Consider the following 20,184-nt stretch of genomic DNA (forward strand, 5'->3'; position numbering starts at 1 on the left):
GGGGAGCTACCGGAATCCCACATCCGTAGTCCCAAAATAAATACGCAGCAGCAACAGGAAATTATACAGTAATGGAAAATTTCATATTAAGGTAAATAAGTGATTCTAGCCTAGCATGTTGCACAGAATTCAGGTAAGCAGGTTGGACAATTAAAGCAATTAAATCACTTAGACATGCTTTCCTAAGCTAACAACAGGCTTAATAGTACAAGTAATAAAAGCAGGAAAAGAACATACTAATAAATACTTAAAGAAAATTGAATTTCCAACAATATGCACAAGTACGCATTCGTCACCTCACGTACAAGGCATTTCAATTACCAAATATATCAATCCTAAGGGGAAGATCCCCCACACAAGGTTAGATAAGCCACTTACCTCGAACCGGCTCAAAATCAATCCGAGACCACGTTCTGTCCACCAGTACTCGACTCCAAATGGCCCAAATCTATTCAATTCAATTTTATAACATAAATAATACTTCAAGTAACTGATTTTACAAAGAAATTCTAAGCTAATACGCAAAATTAGGTAAAATGACCAAAACATGCCTCGGGCCCACGTCTTAGAATCGGGTAAAATTTACATTTCCAGAATCCCCACACTCTCACGAGTCTAACCATATCAAAACTATCCCAATCCAATATCAAATCCCCAATCAAAACTCAAATGTTTGGTCTAAGAACTTTTCCCCAATTTTCATACAAATTCCGAAATTAAAGGATAAATTCTTGTTTAGATTAATGGGTTACAAGCAAAAAGGAGTTAAGAATCATTACCCAATCGATATATCTGAAAATCCCTCAAAATCTCGCTCAAATCCGAGCTCCCAAGCTTAAGTTTTGATAAAAATGGCTAAACCCTCAATTTTAAAATCTTATATCTGCCCAGGCGCGTTCTTCTTCGCGAACGTGAGGCTACTATCGCGAACGCGATGCACAAAAGTCCTGCTGGCCAATTTCCTCTTTCGTGAACGGGAGGTCCACTTGCGAACGCGTAGCTTACACTGGCAGACCATACGCGAACGCGAGGACCATGTCGCGAACGCGAAGACCAACGAGTCTTTACCTTCGCGAACGTGGGACATCATCACGAACGCAAAGCACATTTCAGTTGTTTCTCCTAGATGCTCTACGCGAACACGAGACCCCCTCGTGAACGCGATGAATGTTTTCTCTACAACACAACAGCAGAAAATTTAAAATCTTTCCAAGTCCAAAATTGGTCCGTTGAGCCTCCGAAACACACCCGAGGCCTCCGGGACCTCAACCAAACATTTCAACTAATCCTAAAACATCATTCAAACTTGTTCCAACCTTCGAACGGTCAAAACAACGTCAAAATACCTATTTTTCATCATATTCAAGCCTAAGAATTCCAAAAACTCTAAAAATATTTTTTCGATCAAAAAGTCTATCACACCTCATCCGAATGACCTGAAATTTTGCACACACGTCACATTAAATACTACAGAGCTACTCCAACTTCCGGAATGGAATTCCGGAATTCCATTCCGACCCTCGAATCAAAATCTCACTATCGAACCAGAAACATCAAAAATTCCACTTTCGGTATTTCAAGCCAAAATTAGCTGCGGACCTCCAAAATACAATCCAAACATGCCCCTAAGCCCAAAAATCACCCAACAGAGCTAACAAAACCATCAGATTTCCATTCCGAGGACGTCTTCACACTGTTCTAACTACGGTCAACTTTCCAACACTTAAGCTCTCATTTAGGGACTAAGTGTCCCAAAACACTCTGAAACGCAAAACCGAACATCCTGACAAATCAAAATAGCAGAAATAAACTTGGGGAAAGCAGTTAATAGGGAATCGGGGCATTAATTCTTAAGATGATCGATCGGATCGTCACATCCTCCTACACTTAAACATTCGTTCATCCTCGAACGAGCATAAAGACATACCTGAAGTAGTGAAAAGATGAGGGTAATGGATGCGCATATCCTGCTCGGTCTCCCAGGTTGCCTCCTCGACCGGCTGGCCCCACCACTGTACCTTTACTGATGCAATGTTCTTTGACCTCAGCTTCCTAACCTACTTGTTCAATATTGCCACTGGCTCCTCAACATAGGATAGATCCTTGTCCAACTGGACTAAACTGAAATCCAACACGTGCGATGGATCACCGTGATACCTCCGAAGCATCGAAACATGGAATACCAGATGAACTCCGGCCAAGCTGGGAGGTAAGGCAAGCTCATAAGCAACCTCCCCAACACGCCTCAATATCTCAAAAGGGCTAATAAATCTCGGACTCAACTTTCCTTTCTTCCCGAATCTCATAATGCCCTTCATAGGCGAAACCCGAAGCAGAACCCGCTCTCTAACCATAAGGAAACATCACGAACCTTCCGGTCTGCGTAACTCTTCTGTCTGGACTAGGCTGTACGGAGTCTATCCTGAATCACCTTAACCTTCTCCAAAGCATCCTGAACCAAGTCTGTGCCCAACAATCTAGCCTCACTCGGCTCAAACCAACCCACCGGGGATCTACACCGCCTACCATATAAAGCCTCATACGGTGTCATCTGAATGTTTGACTGATAGATACCGGAGATGCATAATAAGGCTCTTGAGGTGTAGGAGGAGTTGGAATACCACTAGCTGCTGGAAGAGCTGAATGAACAAGGAGACTCATATAACCCCCACTATGACGACCTGTTGCTGGGGCACAGGCACTAGAGAAATGCCTGACTCTCAAGACCTCTTGGCCTCCCTCTCCTCTCTCTCCCTAGCATGCATACCCTCAATCCTCCTAGCAATGCTCACCACCTGCTGATATGAAATATCCATCTCCAACTCACGAGCCATGTTAGACCTGATGCTGGGGACAAGACCCTCAATAAACCGTCGAACCCTCTCGCGAACAGTAGAAACCAAGGTTGGTGTATGCCTAGCCAAACCAGTGTAACGGACAGCATACTCTGAGACAGTCATAGCACCTTGGCACAAATGCTCAAACTCTGCGTGACATGTTTCTCTGAGGCTTTGAGGAACATACTCTCTCAGGAACAGATCTGAAAACTGAGTCCAAGTCAGTAAAGCAGCCTCATCCGGACTATCTAACTCATAGGTGCGCCACCACTCATAGGCGGCTCCTTAAAGCTGGAAGGTAGTAAAGGAAACCCCGATCGATCCTGATATACCCATGGTACGAAGAATACGGTAACTCTCATCTAAAAATCACATAGCATCCTCTGAAGCTAGACCGCTGAATACAGGAGGTTTGTACCTCTTAAACCTCTTAAGCCTCAGTTGCTCCTCCTCGGAAGCCGCTGCCCTTCCCTCGGGCTGAACTGGCACTACAGGTGGTACAGGAATAATCTCAGGGACCTGCTCAATATGCACTTGTTGCTCAAGAGTGCGGGCGGCGGGAGTCTGTGCTCCTCCCCCGGCCTGAGATGTAGCTGCAGTAAAGGGAAACAACTGTGCCTGAGCCAGAGTGGTGTACATGCTCATGAACTGTGTCAGAGTCTCCTGAAGAGCTGAATTGTAGTAGCAGTAGGCGTGTCGGGTGCCTGGACTTCGACTGGAACTGCTGGTGGTACCTCGGTGGCAGCTCGTGCAGGTGCTCTGGCTGCACCACGTGCGCGTCCTTAGCCTCTACCTCGTCCCCAGCCTCTGACGGCTGCAGTTGGGGGCGCAGGTGCCTGATCATCTCGGGTAGCGCGTGTCCTCACCATCTGTGAGAGAATAGAAGACCGAAGTTTAGAATTGTGATGTCAAAAATATCGCACAACAAGGAAATCAAATGAAGTGAAATTTTTCTAACAATTACATAGCCTCTCATAGATAAGTACAGATGTCTCCGTACCGTTCAACGAGACTCTAATAAACCGGTTTGTGATCCAAGACTCCTATGAACCTAGAGCTCTGATACCAACTTGTCACGACTCTAGTACGCCCTCCGTGAACTGTCGTGACGGCACCTAGTCTCTACGACTAGGTAAGCCTACCAATTGCAGAACATAAACAAAACTTGCGGAAAAAATAGTCAAAAACCAAAATAACTAAATGGAACAATAGTTATAATGCCTCTCGGCATATACAACACAACATTCTCAAAACCAAGTACACTATCCCAAAACTCGAAAACTCACGAAAACACAAGCTTTTGGAATATCTAATAGTCTAACTCCAGAATATCTAACAAGAAAGAAAATACAGAAGGGCAACGTTTAACAGCTAGAATAGAAAGGGACTCCTCGGTCTGCAGACGCGGCAGATGTACCTCGAAGTCTCTAGAGTAGTTGCTTCCCTCAAGGATAGTAGGCCTGAGTAGCGGTACCTGGATCTGCACATGAAAAACATGCACAGAAAGAGCATGAGTACACCACAGCGGTACTCAGTAAGTGCTAAGTCTAACCTCGGTTGGGTAGTGACGAGGAAGGTCAGGCCCTATTGAGGTTAAATAAAATATAAAGATCAACAGTATAGAACAAAATAGTATAAATAAGTACAATAGTAAAATAATACAGGATGTACAGGACATCAACAACTATACAAAAACAAGGTAAACACGGAAAGGAAATACAGCTCAGCACTAATAATAACAATCAGGGATCTCCCATTATACCGCCATGTAGTCTCATATGTACATATCCAATGGATCTCCCAGGATGTCGTCCCGTAGTCAAACTCATAGTGCGCGGGGATCTACTGGAATCCCGTTCCGTAGTCCCAAATATAAATAACCAGTACTGGGTGCATTCCCGTAGTTCCATATAACTGTGCAGGCGGATCTACCGAAATCCCACATCTGTAGTCCCAAAATAAACAGATAAGGGGGAGCTACCGGAATTCCACATTCGTAGTCCCAAAATAAATACAAGCAGCAACAGGAAATTATACAGTAATGGCAAATTTCATATTAAGGTAAACAAGTGATTCTAACCTAGCATGTTGCACAGAATTCAGTTAAGCAGGTTGGACAATAAAAGCAACTAACTCACTTAGACATACTTTCCTAAGCTAACAATAGGCTTAATAGCACAAGTAATAAAAACAGGAAAAGAACATACTAATAAATACTTAAAGAAAATCGGATTTCTAATAATTTGCACAAGTACGCACTCGTCACCTCACGTACAAAGTATTTCAATTACCAAATATACCAATCCTAAGGGGAAGGTCCCCCACACAAGGTTAGACAAGCCATTTACCTCGAACCGGCTCAAAATCAATCTGAGACCACGTTCTTGCCACGAGTACTCGACTGCAAATAGCCCAAATATATTCAATTCAATTTCATAACGTAAATAAGACTTCATGTAACTGATTCTACAAAGAAAATCTAAGCTAATACGCAAAATTAGGTAAAATGACCAAAATGTCCCACGGGCCCATGTCTCGGAATCGGGTAAAATTTAAATTTTTAGAATTCTCACACTTTCACGAGTCTAACCATATCAAAATTACCCCAATCCAATGTCAAATCCTCAATCAAAACTCAAATGCTTGGTCTAAGAATGTTTCCCCAATTTTCATACAAATTCCGAAATTAAACGATGAATTCATGTTTAGATTAATGTGTTACAAGCCAGAATCATTTAAGAATCGTTACCCAATCGATATCTCTGAAAGTCCCTCAAAATCTCGCTCAAATCCGAGCTCCCAAGCTTAAGTTTTGATAAAAATGGCTAAACCCTCGATTTCCTTTTCTACATCCCGAGAGGGTGTATAAGGGAGTTTTTTCCAACTTAAAATGACAATCGAAACGGGATTATTTTATTAAAAATTCAGAGTCGCCACTTGGAATAATTTGTGGTGTCCCAAGTCACCAGTTTTAAATCCCGAATCGAGGAAAAGATTGACTCAGTATTACAGTCCGCGGACACAGAAATCCGGATAAGGAATTCTGTTAACCCGGGAGAAGGTATTAGGCATTCCCGAGTTCCGTGGTTCTAACACGGTCGCTCAACTGTTACAATTGGCCTATTATCTGATTTTAATACATATTTTAACCTATGGTTCAATTTTAACTTTATAACTGCTTTAATTAATTGTTTTTTAGGAGAAAGATTTAACGTCATCTAAAACACGTCCTGAACCACGTCACATAAATGCACCCGCAGTCCACAACATATTTTATTTAACGTTGTTGAGATTTGGATATGGTTCACATAAATGCACACTCGAGTTTAGGAAAATAATTTTTAAATAGCACGCCTAAAGCAACTACGCACTTTCAACTTTGCGAGGGCCATGAAAATTCAATTAAATGGTACACCTCGATTTCTAAGGAGATCACATTAATTATTCGAGGGTCATAGGGTTTGAGACTTTATTTGGCATGGCACGCCTCAATTTATTAAAACTAACATGATCGGTCATAAAAATCATTCAAATTTGTCCATCCATCATGTTCCAACCAAATGGACAATATCACGCATTAAAACAGAGGAGAAAGAGAAATTTTATACGTATGCATCGTGTTAGACAAAATTGACAATCTCTTTGTATTTAATTATGTTAAAAAGCCTAAAAATCTCTATTAAAGTCTAACTATTACAGCTCTTTCCCCTTCCCTATAATAAATGTTGTTTAATGTATGCATGACTATATCAAATGTAGGAGATAAAAATTAACAAGCTAAACCTCATGCTCCGTGAGAACATGTCCAAAGTAACGAAGTTGAGGTAGAGTAGTCCAAAATTTCAAATTGATGGCTTGATCTCCTCGAAAAACAACAGCAGATAGAAGATGATTTAGAAGGCTATGACACAAACCTTCTGGAATGGAGGCAACAAAAAGTTTCATATCCATGAATTCCATATTATCAAACAAAATGCGATTTACGCATTATTTACCAATAAATACCAAAGCAGCATGACTAAGGTATAATCCAAAAGAATCGAAGCAACACCTCAACGTTCTTAACAAATATGGAAACAAAATTCAAAATGGTTTCAACAAGTAACTTCAACAGAATAAAAGCAAACAAGGAATTTAACCATTATCCAAGAGATTATAAGGCAAAAATCGGACCTCTTGCACAAATGAACGGGGGTTGGAACTACAAGCCTAGCAATTTGGTAGTTCTGGATTGGAGCTTTCGCCGATAACTACGAACAGATCAGTCGGCTGGACACCTCAACGGCAACCTCGAACGGAACCTTGCCGGCGACCTCAATTTCCAAATGATACCAAAACGAAACCACGTGATGAATTCCAAATTCAATAAGAAAATCTATGAGATTAGAAAGCAGAATAATCGAAAGGGGTGAGATCTGGTGGAGGTTCTTTGAAGAGGGGTTTGCGGCTAACTTGGGTTGATGTATATTGGGGATAATAAGGTGTCATTAGCTTGAAGTCTTGAATGAAGGATGAAATCACGTTACATTCAGTGAGCAAAACCTTGGATTTTTCGGAAATTTCATTGAATGAAAATGGAAATCCTCATCTTCAGTAGGCATAGGACTGTGTCTGTCTATGAAACGGCTGATGCTCCTCCTATTAGCTCTAGGGGTCTAGGTATTTGTACGGTTTTCTAGGTTAAGGGGGTATTGGCCTAGGAATTATAGACTTGACAATTATGAGCCTTTATGACTAGATTTGCTTAAAATTAGTTTAATTAATTAAAAATCTATCCATATAGAAATATTACCAAAATATTAATTAACCATACTTAAGTAAAAGTAATTATTAAAATAAGACTGACCGTTAAAAGAAACTATTTTTTTGGTATTTTTTCAAGATTAAAAAATGACTACAAAACACTAATGAATCTATTTTTTGTAATTTTCGTTTTCTTTTAATAAAATAGAGTAAAGAGTGAAAATGAGTTGAACTAGCTGTATTAGGCCTAAATTAAATATTTACGTGCTAAAATATGAAAAATCTTGAGGAAGATCAAAAATCACATGTCTACAGTTGTCCCTCTTTGACTGGAAACACGAAGAGTTTTCAAACAAAGAATGACTAGACAGGTTTTTTGACCCGATCCTTTTTTAAAGAGACCAAAAACTAAAAGAAAAGGGGAATGTGACCGAGCCCTGGTATCTGAGCTGCCTACATATTCTTGGCTATAAAGGAATCAGGCCACGTGTAGTTCAGAGGTGAGTGAGATGATGGAGTATACCGAGGTGGAGAGCCGGTCGAGGTACCGTTTCGCCGAGGTTCCGGTCCGCGGTCCTGTTATTACATCAAAATCAAAAGAAATGAAAAAGACTAGTCAAGCCTGTCAACTACGAGTTACAAGATTCCTATCTATAAGTCTTATGAAGCTTGATCTTGAGTTTTGAATGGTTCTTTATGTAGACTTTGGATTTGAACCTTGACGCTTGCTAGTTGCAGGTGCTAGCTCGTTCTTCTTGAGATTTTTGGATCAAGACCGGACATGTAGTGCTTGTGACCTCAACCATGTCTTGAGAAGCTCACATCTTTCATCAACTTCTGCATTTGGATTCACTTCTTGCCTTTCTCTCTCTTTTTCTTTTTTTTTGATCGTGACTAACTTTTGTTGATCACCTTGGACTGTTGACTCGCATTCTCGCCGCGAGCTTCTTTTGTTGCTGACTTGAATTGCGTTCTGAAGTGAATTCCCTTATTCTCCAGGTAAAGTTCCTGATTGCCAATACTTGAACTGTCTTCCTTCGAATATTACTGCTTTCCCTTCGTTCTCCAGGTGGGCTCCTGATTACCGACACTTAAATTGTTTCCCTTCCTTAAAACTGGTGTTGTTCTCCCTTGCTCTCCGGGTGGGCGCCTGATTGCCAAAACTTGAACTGTATTCCCTTGCTCTCCGGGTGGGCGCCAGATTGCCAAAACTTGAACTGTATTCCCTTGCTCTCCAGGTGGGCGCCTGATTGCCGAAACTTGAACTGTATTCCCTTGCTCTCCAGGTGGGCGCCTGATTGCCGAAATTTGAACTGTATTTTATTGCTCTCCAGGTGGGCGCCTAATTGCTAAAAGTTCAACTGTATTTCCTTGCTCTCCAAGTGGGCGCCTGATTGCCGAACTTGAACTGTATTCCCGTGCTCTCCAGGGGGGCACCTGATTGCCAAACTTGAACTGTATTCCTGTGCTCTCCAGGTGGGAGCCTGATTGCCAAGACTTTAACTGTATTCCCGTGCTCTCTAGGTGGGCCCCTGATTGCCAAACTTTAACTATATTCACGTGCTCTCTAGGTGGGCACCTGATTGCCAAAACTTGAAATGTATTCTCGTGCTCTCCAGGTGGGCACGTGATTGCCAAAACTTTAACTATATTCCTGTGCTCTCCAGGTGGGCGCCTGATTGCCGAACTTGAACTGTATTCTCTTGCTCTCCAGGTGGGCGCCTGATTGCCGAACTTGAACTCTATTCCTGTGCTCTCCAGGTGGGTGCCTGATTTCCGAACTTGAACTGTATTCCAGTGCTCTCTAGGTGGGTGCCTGATTGCCAAACTTGAACTGTATTCCCGTGCTCTCCAAGTGGGTTCCTGATTGCTGAACTATATTCTTGTGCTCTCTAGGTGGCGCCTGATTTCAACAAAATAGACAAAACAAAGAAAATTTTCTGCCCCAGTTTGGTAGCTGGGCACACATGTGAGTGTTTATCGAATATTTTAAGAATTTGAAAGCTAGATCTCATTATCTAGGAGGGTCCTGACAACTCCTAGTTAAATGACATTTTTTAAAAGCTGAATTATGTTTTCTAAAGATATGACTTCCACTAAATCTCGGTTATCTGATAAGGTCTTAAAACTACATCTCATTATCCAGGATGGTCCTGAAAGTCAAAAATCAAGTATTATCCTAAGAGTGACAATTTTTACGGTTGAATTACACTACCCTGCAACAGAGCTTACGCTAAATCTTGTTAGCTAATGGAAGTCTAAAAGCTAAGTTCCACTATCCAGGAGGGTCCTGAAAGCTCTTAATTGAATCTTATCTCAAGCATGCAAACTTTGAAGCCAACCTATATTCCTTTGGGGTGCATTTATGCTAGACTTTGCTACTCATGGTTGTTTTGAATTTTAAAGTAGGTCCCATTTTCCAAAAGGGTCCTGAGAATTTACGGTCAAACCTGTCTGGTGCTTGCTTTTTCTTACGGAGGGTTTCTCCGAAACAAACGAAATTTTCTGCCCCTGTTTCAATCAAAGAAAACTTGTGAATTCAAACATGGTGGTTGGTTTGTGGCCTTGAACTTTGAGGGAGATTTCTCCTTCACTTCCTATGGTAACTTCGGTTTTAACTCGAAAGATTTTGCTTGTTTATTGATTGACCACTTTTCTGTATCACCTTTATCAGGGAGAATACCTCTGATCCGTTCAAACCCAATACCATTCATCTGTTGCAGTGTGCTCATGTAATGAACTTTTGCGTTTCTCATAAATCCCAAAGCACGTCAATTGTCATCCACTCAGTGTGCATGCTGTTCTTTCCTGACTTAAATCACTGGCCTAGGCCTTGAGGTCTATTGCTCCATCACTTGCCATGATAACTTTGATTTCTGCTTGGAAGACTTTTTTTGTCACTGGTTAACCACTTTCTTTGTCAATCTTATCACAGAAAATACCTTTGATCTGTTTACCCGACACCCTCCATCTGTTGCATTGTTCATGAATTGATATATACCAAATCTTTGTATTTCACATGAACCCCAAAGCATGTTGATTGTTACCAACTCAGTGCGCACGTTGTTCTTTCCTGACTTATGCCACTTTGATGTGCTAGCCAAATCCCGTTTTGTGCAATTTGGAAAGCTGGTGGTATATTTTGAAGTCATTTCTCACTTGTTCCGACCAAACAGACTCGGGAATAGGAAGTAAACAAGACAAAAGGAACAGAGTAAAGGAAAATGGAAAGAGATGATTCCTAACAAGAAAACTACAAAGTAAGAACCTATCAAATGTGAATATCAACTCTAATGACCATGACATACACCTGTGGCCTATTCTGTCAATGCAAGTCTGATGTTCAACTCTTGTTATACCCCTAAACCGTGAAACTAGGCTTCAATGCTCCGATTATCCACTTTGATTCATGATCCTTAATCGACTTGTAGTGGCAGGGTTTTCACCATCAAGTCTCTCTCATTTTGTTCTTTCTCTCAACTCAACATCGCCTTAGGTGCCTGTGAAGGTTTTCACCAATAAGACTCTCTCATTTTGTTCTTCTCTTTGTTCAGAACGGAGTGTTTCCCCTGATATGAATCACCTCTACTTGCTCGACTTGGCATCTCTCGAAGACTGGTCGGAAGGTCTTTCTTTGGACCGTAATATGGGCTTTTGGATAGGGTTAGAAAGAAAGGGTATCAAAGAGGCTCAAAACAATTCAAATGGGTTCAAAATTACAACTTTCGAAATCAGATTTCTTACAACAACCATAACTTCTGCCCCAAGTCCTTTGCTTGGGGACTTTTGAATTTTTATTTTGATGGGACCGAGCCTTGAGACTGCCTACGTATCCTTAAAAAGAATTAGGTCGAACGTAGTGCATGACGTAGAAATTGCTTTGTTGTTATGATTTTCTCTTTTCTCTTTCTTTTCTTTCTCTTCTTTTCTTCTTCCTTTTTCTCTTATTGTTGTTTTGTTTGTTGTGTTTTTTCTCTTCTTCTTTTTTCTCTTCTTCTTTTTCTTCTTTTTTTTCTTTCTCCTTTTTTTTATATATTATCTTTTTTTTCTCTTTTTCCTTTACTTATCTTTTGCGCTTGCATTTCTGAACTTTACTATTTATTCCAAAAGAGGGGTATGAAAGGAAAAAATAAGTCTCAAAAGGGTAACAAATGATAAAGTGTTTAGATAGCAGAACAAAATGCCTTCGTCATTCCAATCTTCAAAACATGTCAAGTACAGACAAACACAATTTAACCAAAGAAATCAAACATAATATCTTTTGACTGCATCAGAATTGATAGCCATTTCTATACACTTGCCTTCTATATCTGTTAAATGCAAAGCACCATTGGACGACACTCTTGCTACGATGAACGGCCCCTGCCAATTTGGGATGAACTTGCCTTTTGCTTCAGCCTGATGTGGACAAATACGTTTCAATAGTACTTCTTTATGTTTTATCTGCCCTAGTTTCACACAATTGGGGCTTTGTGATCTCAAAATCCCTTCACTTATTTCCCTCAAATGTCCATATCATCTCCCAAATTGCTTCACGATTAAACTAACTTTTTAAAACCAGGTTGAGAGTTACGCGTACATGTCATGTCACTAGAGTCAACAGGAAAAGGACTATAAAAAGAAAAAAGAGTTAAACATAAACGACTAGAAATAACAGAAAACAGAAAATTGCATTAGATAGATGGTGAAAGGGTTTGAACAACAAAACAAGCAAACTAAACTGGGGTAACAACCCTGGAACAAACCTAGACAACACTAAACGAGCTACTACGACTAAACAAATTAGGCAAAATAAAAGGATAGAAGGGTTTGAGTCACCAGACAATATCCGGATTACAACCCTGAAAATGACCCGGACAACAAAAATGACAACAAAATAAACTGCCAAGACTCCACCCCAGCTAGCCAAAAGATGAGCGTCTTTCCAATTACCAAGCTCTGCATCCTAGCCACTGAGTTCAACATCAACATTGCTAGAACCTTCACAAGTCCTCATCTTATTGTCCTTAACAACTTGTTTTTGGGTCCCTTTGGCCGGCTCGTTCTTATGATCAACTTTCGGAACCAAGAGTGATAGCGCTGAAAGCTTTGCGGCAGCTGGCCCTCCGAGTATCTCTGAATAGTTCTCATATTCCTTTTCCACACAAATCATGTCCTTCATATGTGTCTTAGGAAATGGACTTTGGCTAGTATCTGCTGCATTTGGATTTTGCGCGGTAATGTCACCTGCATCAATAAACTTCTGGACTGCTCCTTTTAGATACCAACGCTTTTCTATGTCATGCCCCGGGGCATCTGAGCAATATGCGTACCTTTGAGAAAAATCAAACTTCTTTGGAAGAAGGTTTGGCCTTTTTATCTGAATCGACTTCAACATATCCAATTGCATCAACCTTTGGAACAGACTGGTATACGATTCTCCAATAGGGGTGAAAGCATTTTCTTTTTCAGTAGTCTTTTCATTTTATATTCTGGCCTCGGTTGGAACCTTTTGCGGGTAGGTGGTTGATATGCCTGAGGGTGCAGGTGAGACATTTGTGGAAGTGGTGCGGGCTATCGCGGGCTATCGCGGGCCTCGGGGATGTGGAGCATATGGTGGTGCATTGTGGACGGGGTATCGGGGAAGTGATGTGCGATTTTAGGCTTTCTGTGGAGAGAAGTAGCAGTGGGGAGGATTACAAGGATATACACAGGGTCGACATTGAGGCTGAAAGTGTTTAGCAAGAATGACCACTGGACTCTGTCGTCGGCGGGGCTCAGCAACATCTTTTCTATCAACGGGAGGACTACCCCGAGCAACTTGTTCATTCCATCTGAGCCAAAAATCCCTAAAACTGTCATTGGGTTTCTTTTCCATCAGAGATAGGGAGGAGCGGTCTGGGACAATGTCTATATTGTACTGAAAGCGTCGTACAAAATCTTGAGTCATGCCGCCCAATGTATGTCACTTGCCGACATCTTGACGATTATGCCATTCCAAAGCTACCCCAGTCAAGGTCTCACTGAAATACGCTATCAACAAATCATCTTTCTCGCCAACGCCTCTCATTTCACTGTAATAATCCCTCAAATGGGCTACCGGATCTCCACACTCATCGTACAAGTTAAACTTTTGCACTTTAAATCATGCGGTCAAGCGAACGTCAGGGAAGATACACAACTCTTTGTAAGACATGCTAATCTGGTCTCCCGTCCCTTGCATGTTCTTTAAAGCCTGTTCTATGCTGTTCAACTTCCCGGATATCTCATCTCGCCCTTGTTTTCCTGTAACCTTTCTATTTTCAACATGAAGCTCATCCCGAGGGCTCTTCTTGTATGAGTCAGGAACCTTGTGGGCAACCTCTGCGGGGTAGTATTGGGCATCATGAACTTTGAGTGGATATTCATTATTGGGAATAGTGGATATGACAGGAGGGAAATTTTGGGGAGAGATAATTGGAGGATGAGTGATGGAGCTACTAGGACGGTTGTGATAAACGGGTCGATCTGGAGAGTATGGGGGATCATCTGGCACTATAATCGAAGTTTGGTAAAGGCAGCATCTAAAAGGCTAGGTGGTGGCGGGGGTGGTACCTTCCCAGTCATCCAGGTCTGATACATGTCTGTCATGTGTTGTCTTAACATCCTTACCTCATCAACCAAACCAGTGTTCTGTTCAACTAACTGTTTTCGGGAACCGGTATCAACCAACCCAATTTTGTTGTTGTCCACCATTGCCTTTTGACCTTACGTTGTGGAGAGGAGTTACTACTTCGAGAACCACAAACCAACCACCTTTCCACTATGAAGATATCAAAAGGAACAAAATGGGGTCATCCCGTTAGCATTAGGGCATTTAACAGATAAACAACCGCACATTGGGGATGCAATGCACCTAAGCAGTTAACCATTTCTATTATGCATTTGATCGGTTGCTTGCGTCATCCCGGCTTTCCCTAATTTCCATTTGCAACTTTTTCATCTATCTCTCTTGTTTTTTTCTTTTCTCTCTTGTTTTTCCTCTCTCTTTCCCTCTTTTTTCTTTTCTCTCTCTTTTTTTTTTAGTTATGATCGAATCCTATGGAGATTGCCTACGTATCATGACCCCGCATGAATCAGATCTGTGCGTAGTTCTGGGGGATAAGTGTGAAAATAAATAATAAAAATATTTTGGGATTTTCTAAATTTTTTCATAAAATGAACGTTTTGATTACAACGACTCAAAAACTAACAGACTCGAAGAAGAAACTAACAGACTCCAATGGAAAGATGAAAATACAGACTCGAAAACAGACTAACAGACTCCAAGATGAAAGATACAGACTAACAGACTCCAATAAAAATCATAAATACATCAATGCCTCAACTGCTCCTGGGGCCCGTGGGACATCATTCGGTCTCGCCACGGGCCTACGTGCCAAATCCCCTTGGAGATGGTAGAGATCTTCCATTATCTGGCGGACAAAGGTCATCACAGTGGCGAAGAACATGGATCTAGTCATGTCCTCACACTTACTACATTTCATTATGATGTAGTCGGCGATCCTTTTGACCCTTTCTCTTATGAAGCCATTTTCTTGCAACAAACGCCCAATCTGTTGGGCCCTAGCTTCCATAGTTTGTTCAGCTATATGATTCTGTTCTTGAAGTTGTTGCATATCTCTTTCTAACTGTGTCATCGCTGCATAACAGTGTTCTCTTTCTGCCTTAAAGTCTTTTGCTTGCTTGATCATTTTGTTCTCAAAGATGGTGACCCTTTTCTTCAACCCCACAACCTCATTGTCATATTTTCTTTTAACTGTTTAACCAAGCGCTCTCGTTCTTCCGCATTCTTAGCCAATTTTGTTCGAGCCCTTGCTAATTCACCCTCCGCCTTGTTCAAGTCAAAACCATACTCACTCACCTTCTGCCTAAGGTTCTTTATAAGTTTTTCATCTTTTGCACTTCTGGCGGGATTTCCAGCTGCTATTTTCATTTTCCGAATCTGGGCTCGAAGGGCTTCATTTTCCTTGGCTAGATTTTTCTTCTCACCTTCATCTGTGGCGGCTTGCAAACCATTCTCGAATTGAAGGTCCTTGACTTGCTTTTCCAGCTTGCTTATGGTATCCCTATATTCATTTTCTTTGGCCAACCAATCTCATTGCACTTGTGACGCCTCGACAAATTCTTGAAGATGGGGTCTTTTGGCCGGCCTTCCAAACTCAATTTCCCTTTTATACCAAGCAAGGTACCTTGGTGAAACTTCACCTTTTTGGATAGATCGCGCACACAGGTATTTGTCGTCAGGTACTGACACTCGCTCCAAATCTGGCGGACTGATGCTTCATGAAACTGACCATCAGGACCAATCTCGACTACCTGAGCACTAAGGTCTTCATCTTCTGGAACGATTTGACATCTCCCCAATTGTCTCAAAACCCGGTATAGGGCATAAGGCTGGATACTTCTGAGACCCATCAGGAGGAAGTGAAGTCCGGTAGCTAGCATGTATACGATTTCATCTATAGGAAGCCACCCGAACATCCATTCTATTTGGTCTGCAGTAATGGAACGGAGATGGGATATCCATTATGCGACCCCTTCTAGCAGGCTAAACCCGTCGACCCTTATATAAAATTCCTCTATGCAGTTTTTCTCTGTCGACCCATAGCTCATGTATTGAGGACGATGACATAGATGTTCAATCATCCACATCTGTAGCAACAAGTTGCACCCTTCAAAAAAGTCTCCTCCGGCTTTGCAGGCTATGAGAGCACGGAAGATTTCGAACACTCTCATGGGTGCGAGGGTGCTTTTGGCCTGAGTAAGCAAAGTGCTGACGACCCCAGCTATCTGTATATCGAATATTTTCATCTTTCCTAGGAAACACCAGAAGACCCAAGAATACTACCATAAAAGCAAAGCATCGGTGCTATTCCCATTTGAGGCGATTCCCTTTGCTACAAATTTTGTTTTCTAGATTGTTAAACCCACCTATGTGACCGTATCTCTAGTATATAAACTGCAGAGTGGAAAAACTAGCTGCCAAATCTGGGTTGTGGACCCCCTGCTTATCTTTAAAGAGTCTAAGAATCTGTGCACAGCGACGACTCTTGGAGCAACCAGATACTTGTGTCTCAGAGGAACCTCAGCGCTCCCAATATATCCGGCTATTTCTTCCAAAGTTGGGGTGAGTTCAAAATCTGAGAAATGAAACACGTTGTGGGCCGGGTCCCAGAATGTAACCAACGCCTTTATGATATCTCCTCTAGGCCTAATCTTCGACAACCCGGTGAGACCTCCCAAATAATGATTGACCTTGTCTTGCCCTGATTTATCCAGATCATCCCACCACATATGCAACTCCAAAGGGATCTTGTTCATGACTGTTATTGGCAAAATTTGACTCGTGCTCATTCTACACATTTATTAGGGTGATTAAGCAAAATCATGACTCATTTGACTCAAGAAAAGTTTATATTTTTTTAAATTGTCATGTCAAGAATAAAACCCGGCTTTGCAAATACGGCCTTTCAGCACTTCCGGGGAGAAGATTTTAAGGATGTGCTTGTTAACCAGCCTAAAATTTGAAAAAGAGACCAAAAGTGGCTGTTCTTTCTAAAACAGCCTTCCGGCGTCCTTTTGGGGACATTCGGCTATTTTAGACAAAAATGGCATCACCCCGCTTATTTAAAATAAAATTATTTTTTGTTCTTTTTGGGGCTATTTTTGCAAAAGGGAAGTTGGACCCGATGGGGGTTGCCTACGTATCCCACATCCGGTGAGAATCAAACTGGCGTAGTTCGGGCAATTTGACAAAATAAAAACCAACTCTTTTTTTCTTCTTTTTTCTAAAAAAAAACACAAAAAATTTCTTTCTTTTTTTTTTTAAAATTTCGGCAGAGTTTCAGTATATTTTGGGACATCGGTTTTTCAAAAACAAGCAATTATCTCTCTTAGCCCTCACATTGACTTTCCTTCTCTCAACATTTTCCCTATAAGCCGATCAACATGCAAATCCGAAGCAAATCAATACACAAGTAGCAAGTAGGATGCATCAGGATGGTCTTTTTCATTTCGGGTATACATGTCTTAGACAGACCCAACCCCTGTGTTGAGTCTCCAAAGTCAAATGTACATGATACAAATAAACGTTCCTACGAGGGATCCAGCATGAGACTGAGTTATTCTAGGTTTAAAACCTGTGTGTATTGTTCTAGACCTGGCTTACCCGAGCGGACAACTCGAGCCGAGGAGGGCTGCGTACCGGTAACCAAAAGATCATCCGGCTTTGTAACTTGTCCGAACCTCATTCTATTTGGGATATGACACTAACAGAAAGAAGTCACGTCAGCGTGCACTCCTCAGGAGAGAGAAGAGAGGGGTTTCGTAGCAGTTTATGTACAGTTCAAATAATATCAAAGCGGTAAAAAGCAGCATTTAGCACATTAGGCCCAAACATGTAATAAAGATCAGATAATAAAGCCAAATATAACAATTATTCTAAGCTCGAATTCTTGAACCCTGAACCATAGATTCTGGGTTCGTTCCCCAGCAGAGTCGCCAGAGCTGTCACACCTCCTTTTTGCGCGCCACGAGAGGGTGTATAAGGGAGTTTTTTCCAACTTAAAGTGACAATCGAAACGCGATTATTTTATTAAAAATTCAGAGTTGTCACTTGGGATAATTTATGGTATCCCAATTCACCGGTTTTAAATCCCGAATCGAGGAAAAGATTGACTTTGTATTACAGTCCGCGAACACAGAAATCCGGATAAGGAATTCTGTTAACCCGGAAGAAGGTATTAGGCATTCCCGAGTTCCGTGGTTCTAGCACGGTCGCTCAACTGTTACAATTGGCCTATTATTTGATTTTAATACATGTTTTAACCTACGGTTCAATTTTAACTTTATAACCGCTTTAATTAATTGTTTTTAGGAGAAAGATTCAACGTAATCTAAAACATGTCTTGAACCACGTCACATAAATGTACCCGCGGTCCACAACACATTTTATTTAACGTTGTTGAGATTTGGATTTGGGTTACACAAATGCGCACCCGAGTTTAGGAAAATAATTTTTAAATAGCGTCTAAAGCAACTATGCACTTTCAACTTTGCGAGGGCTATGAAATTTCAACTAAATGGCACGCCTCAATTTCTAAGGAGATCACATTGATTATCCGAGGGTCATAGGTTTTGAGACTTTATTTTGCATGGCACGCCTCTATTTATTAAAACTAACATGATCGGTCATAAAAATCATTCAAATTTGTCCATCCATCATGTTCCAACCAAATGGACAATATCACGCATTAAAACAGAGGAGAAAGAGAAATTTTATACGTATGCATCGTGTTAGCCAAAATTGACAATCTCTTTGTATTTAATTACGTTAAAAAGCCTAAAAATCTCAATTAAAGTCTAACTATTACAGTTCTTATCCCCTTCCCTATAATAAATGTTGTTTAATGTAAGCGTGACTATATCAAATGTAGGAGATAAAAATTAACAAGCCAAACCTCATGCTCCGTGAGAACATATCCAAAGTAACGATGTTGAGGTAGAGTAGTCCAAAATTTCAAATTGATGGCTTGATCTCCTCGAGAAACAACTGCAGATAGAAGATGTTCTCAAAGTAACGATGTTGAGGTAGAGTAGTCCAAAATTTCAAATTGATGGCTTGATCTTCTCGAGAAACAACTGCAGATAGAAGATGATTTAGAAGGCTATGACACAAACCTTCTGGAATGGAGGCAACAAAAAGTTGCATATCCATTAATTCCATATTATCAAACAAAATGTGATTTACACATTATTTACCAATAAATACAAAAGCAGCATGACTAAGGTATAACCCAAAAGAATACAAGCAACACCTCAACGTTCTTAACAAATATGGAAACAAAATTCAAAATGGTTTCAACAAGTAACTTCAACAGAATAAAAGCAAACAAGCAATTTAACCATTATCCAAGTAGATTATAAGGCAAAAAATCGGACCTCTTGCACAAATGAACAGGGGTTGGAACTACAAGCCTAGCAATTTGGTAGTTCTGGATTGGAGCTTTCGCCGATAACTACGAACAGATCAGTCGGCTGGACACCTCAACGGCAACCTCGAACGGAACCTTGCCGGCGACCTCAATTTCCAAATGATACCAAAACGAAACCACGTGATGAATTCCAAATTCAATAAGAAAATCTATGAGATTAGAAAGCAGAATAATCGGAAGGGGTGAGATCTGGTGGAGGTTCTTTGCAGAGGGGTTTGCGGCTAACTTGGGTTTTTGTATATTGGGGATAATAAGGTGTCATTAGCTTGAAGTCTTGAATGAAGGATGAAATCACGTTACATTCAGTGAGCAAAACCTTGGATTTTTCGGAAATTTCATTGAATGAAAATGGAAATCCTCATCTTCAGTAGGCGTAGGACTGTGTATGTCTATGAAACGGCTGAAACTCCTCCTCTTAGCTCTGTACGGTTTTTTATGTTAAGGGTTATGGGCCTAGAAATTATGGGCTTGTGAATTATGGGCTTTTATGACTAGCTTTGTTTAAAATTAGTTTAATTAATTAAAAATTTATCCATATAAAAATATTACCAAAAATATAAATTAACCCTACTAAAACAAAAGTAATCATT

General features: G+C 40.9%; 1 long non-coding RNA gene across 1 annotated transcript; it reads right to left on the reverse strand.

The window, feature by feature from the left end:
* Positions 1-4,043: 4,043 nt before the first annotated feature.
* LOC142166360 (uncharacterized) lies at positions 4,044-16,273 on the reverse strand. Its single transcript, XR_012696733.1, has 3 exons — positions 7,011-16,273; positions 4,600-4,782; positions 4,044-4,317 (listed from the first exon to the last, which is right to left on the reverse strand). It is a non-coding gene; the product is annotated as an uncharacterized LOC142166360 (long non-coding RNA).
* Between the last annotated feature and the right edge of the window lie 3,911 nt (positions 16,274-20,184).

This window comes from Nicotiana tabacum, chromosome 11 (assembly GCF_000715075.1).
Source record: "Nicotiana tabacum cultivar K326 chromosome 11, ASM71507v2, whole genome shotgun sequence".
Lineage (NCBI taxonomy): Eukaryota > Viridiplantae > Streptophyta > Magnoliopsida > Solanales > Solanaceae > Nicotiana > Nicotiana tabacum.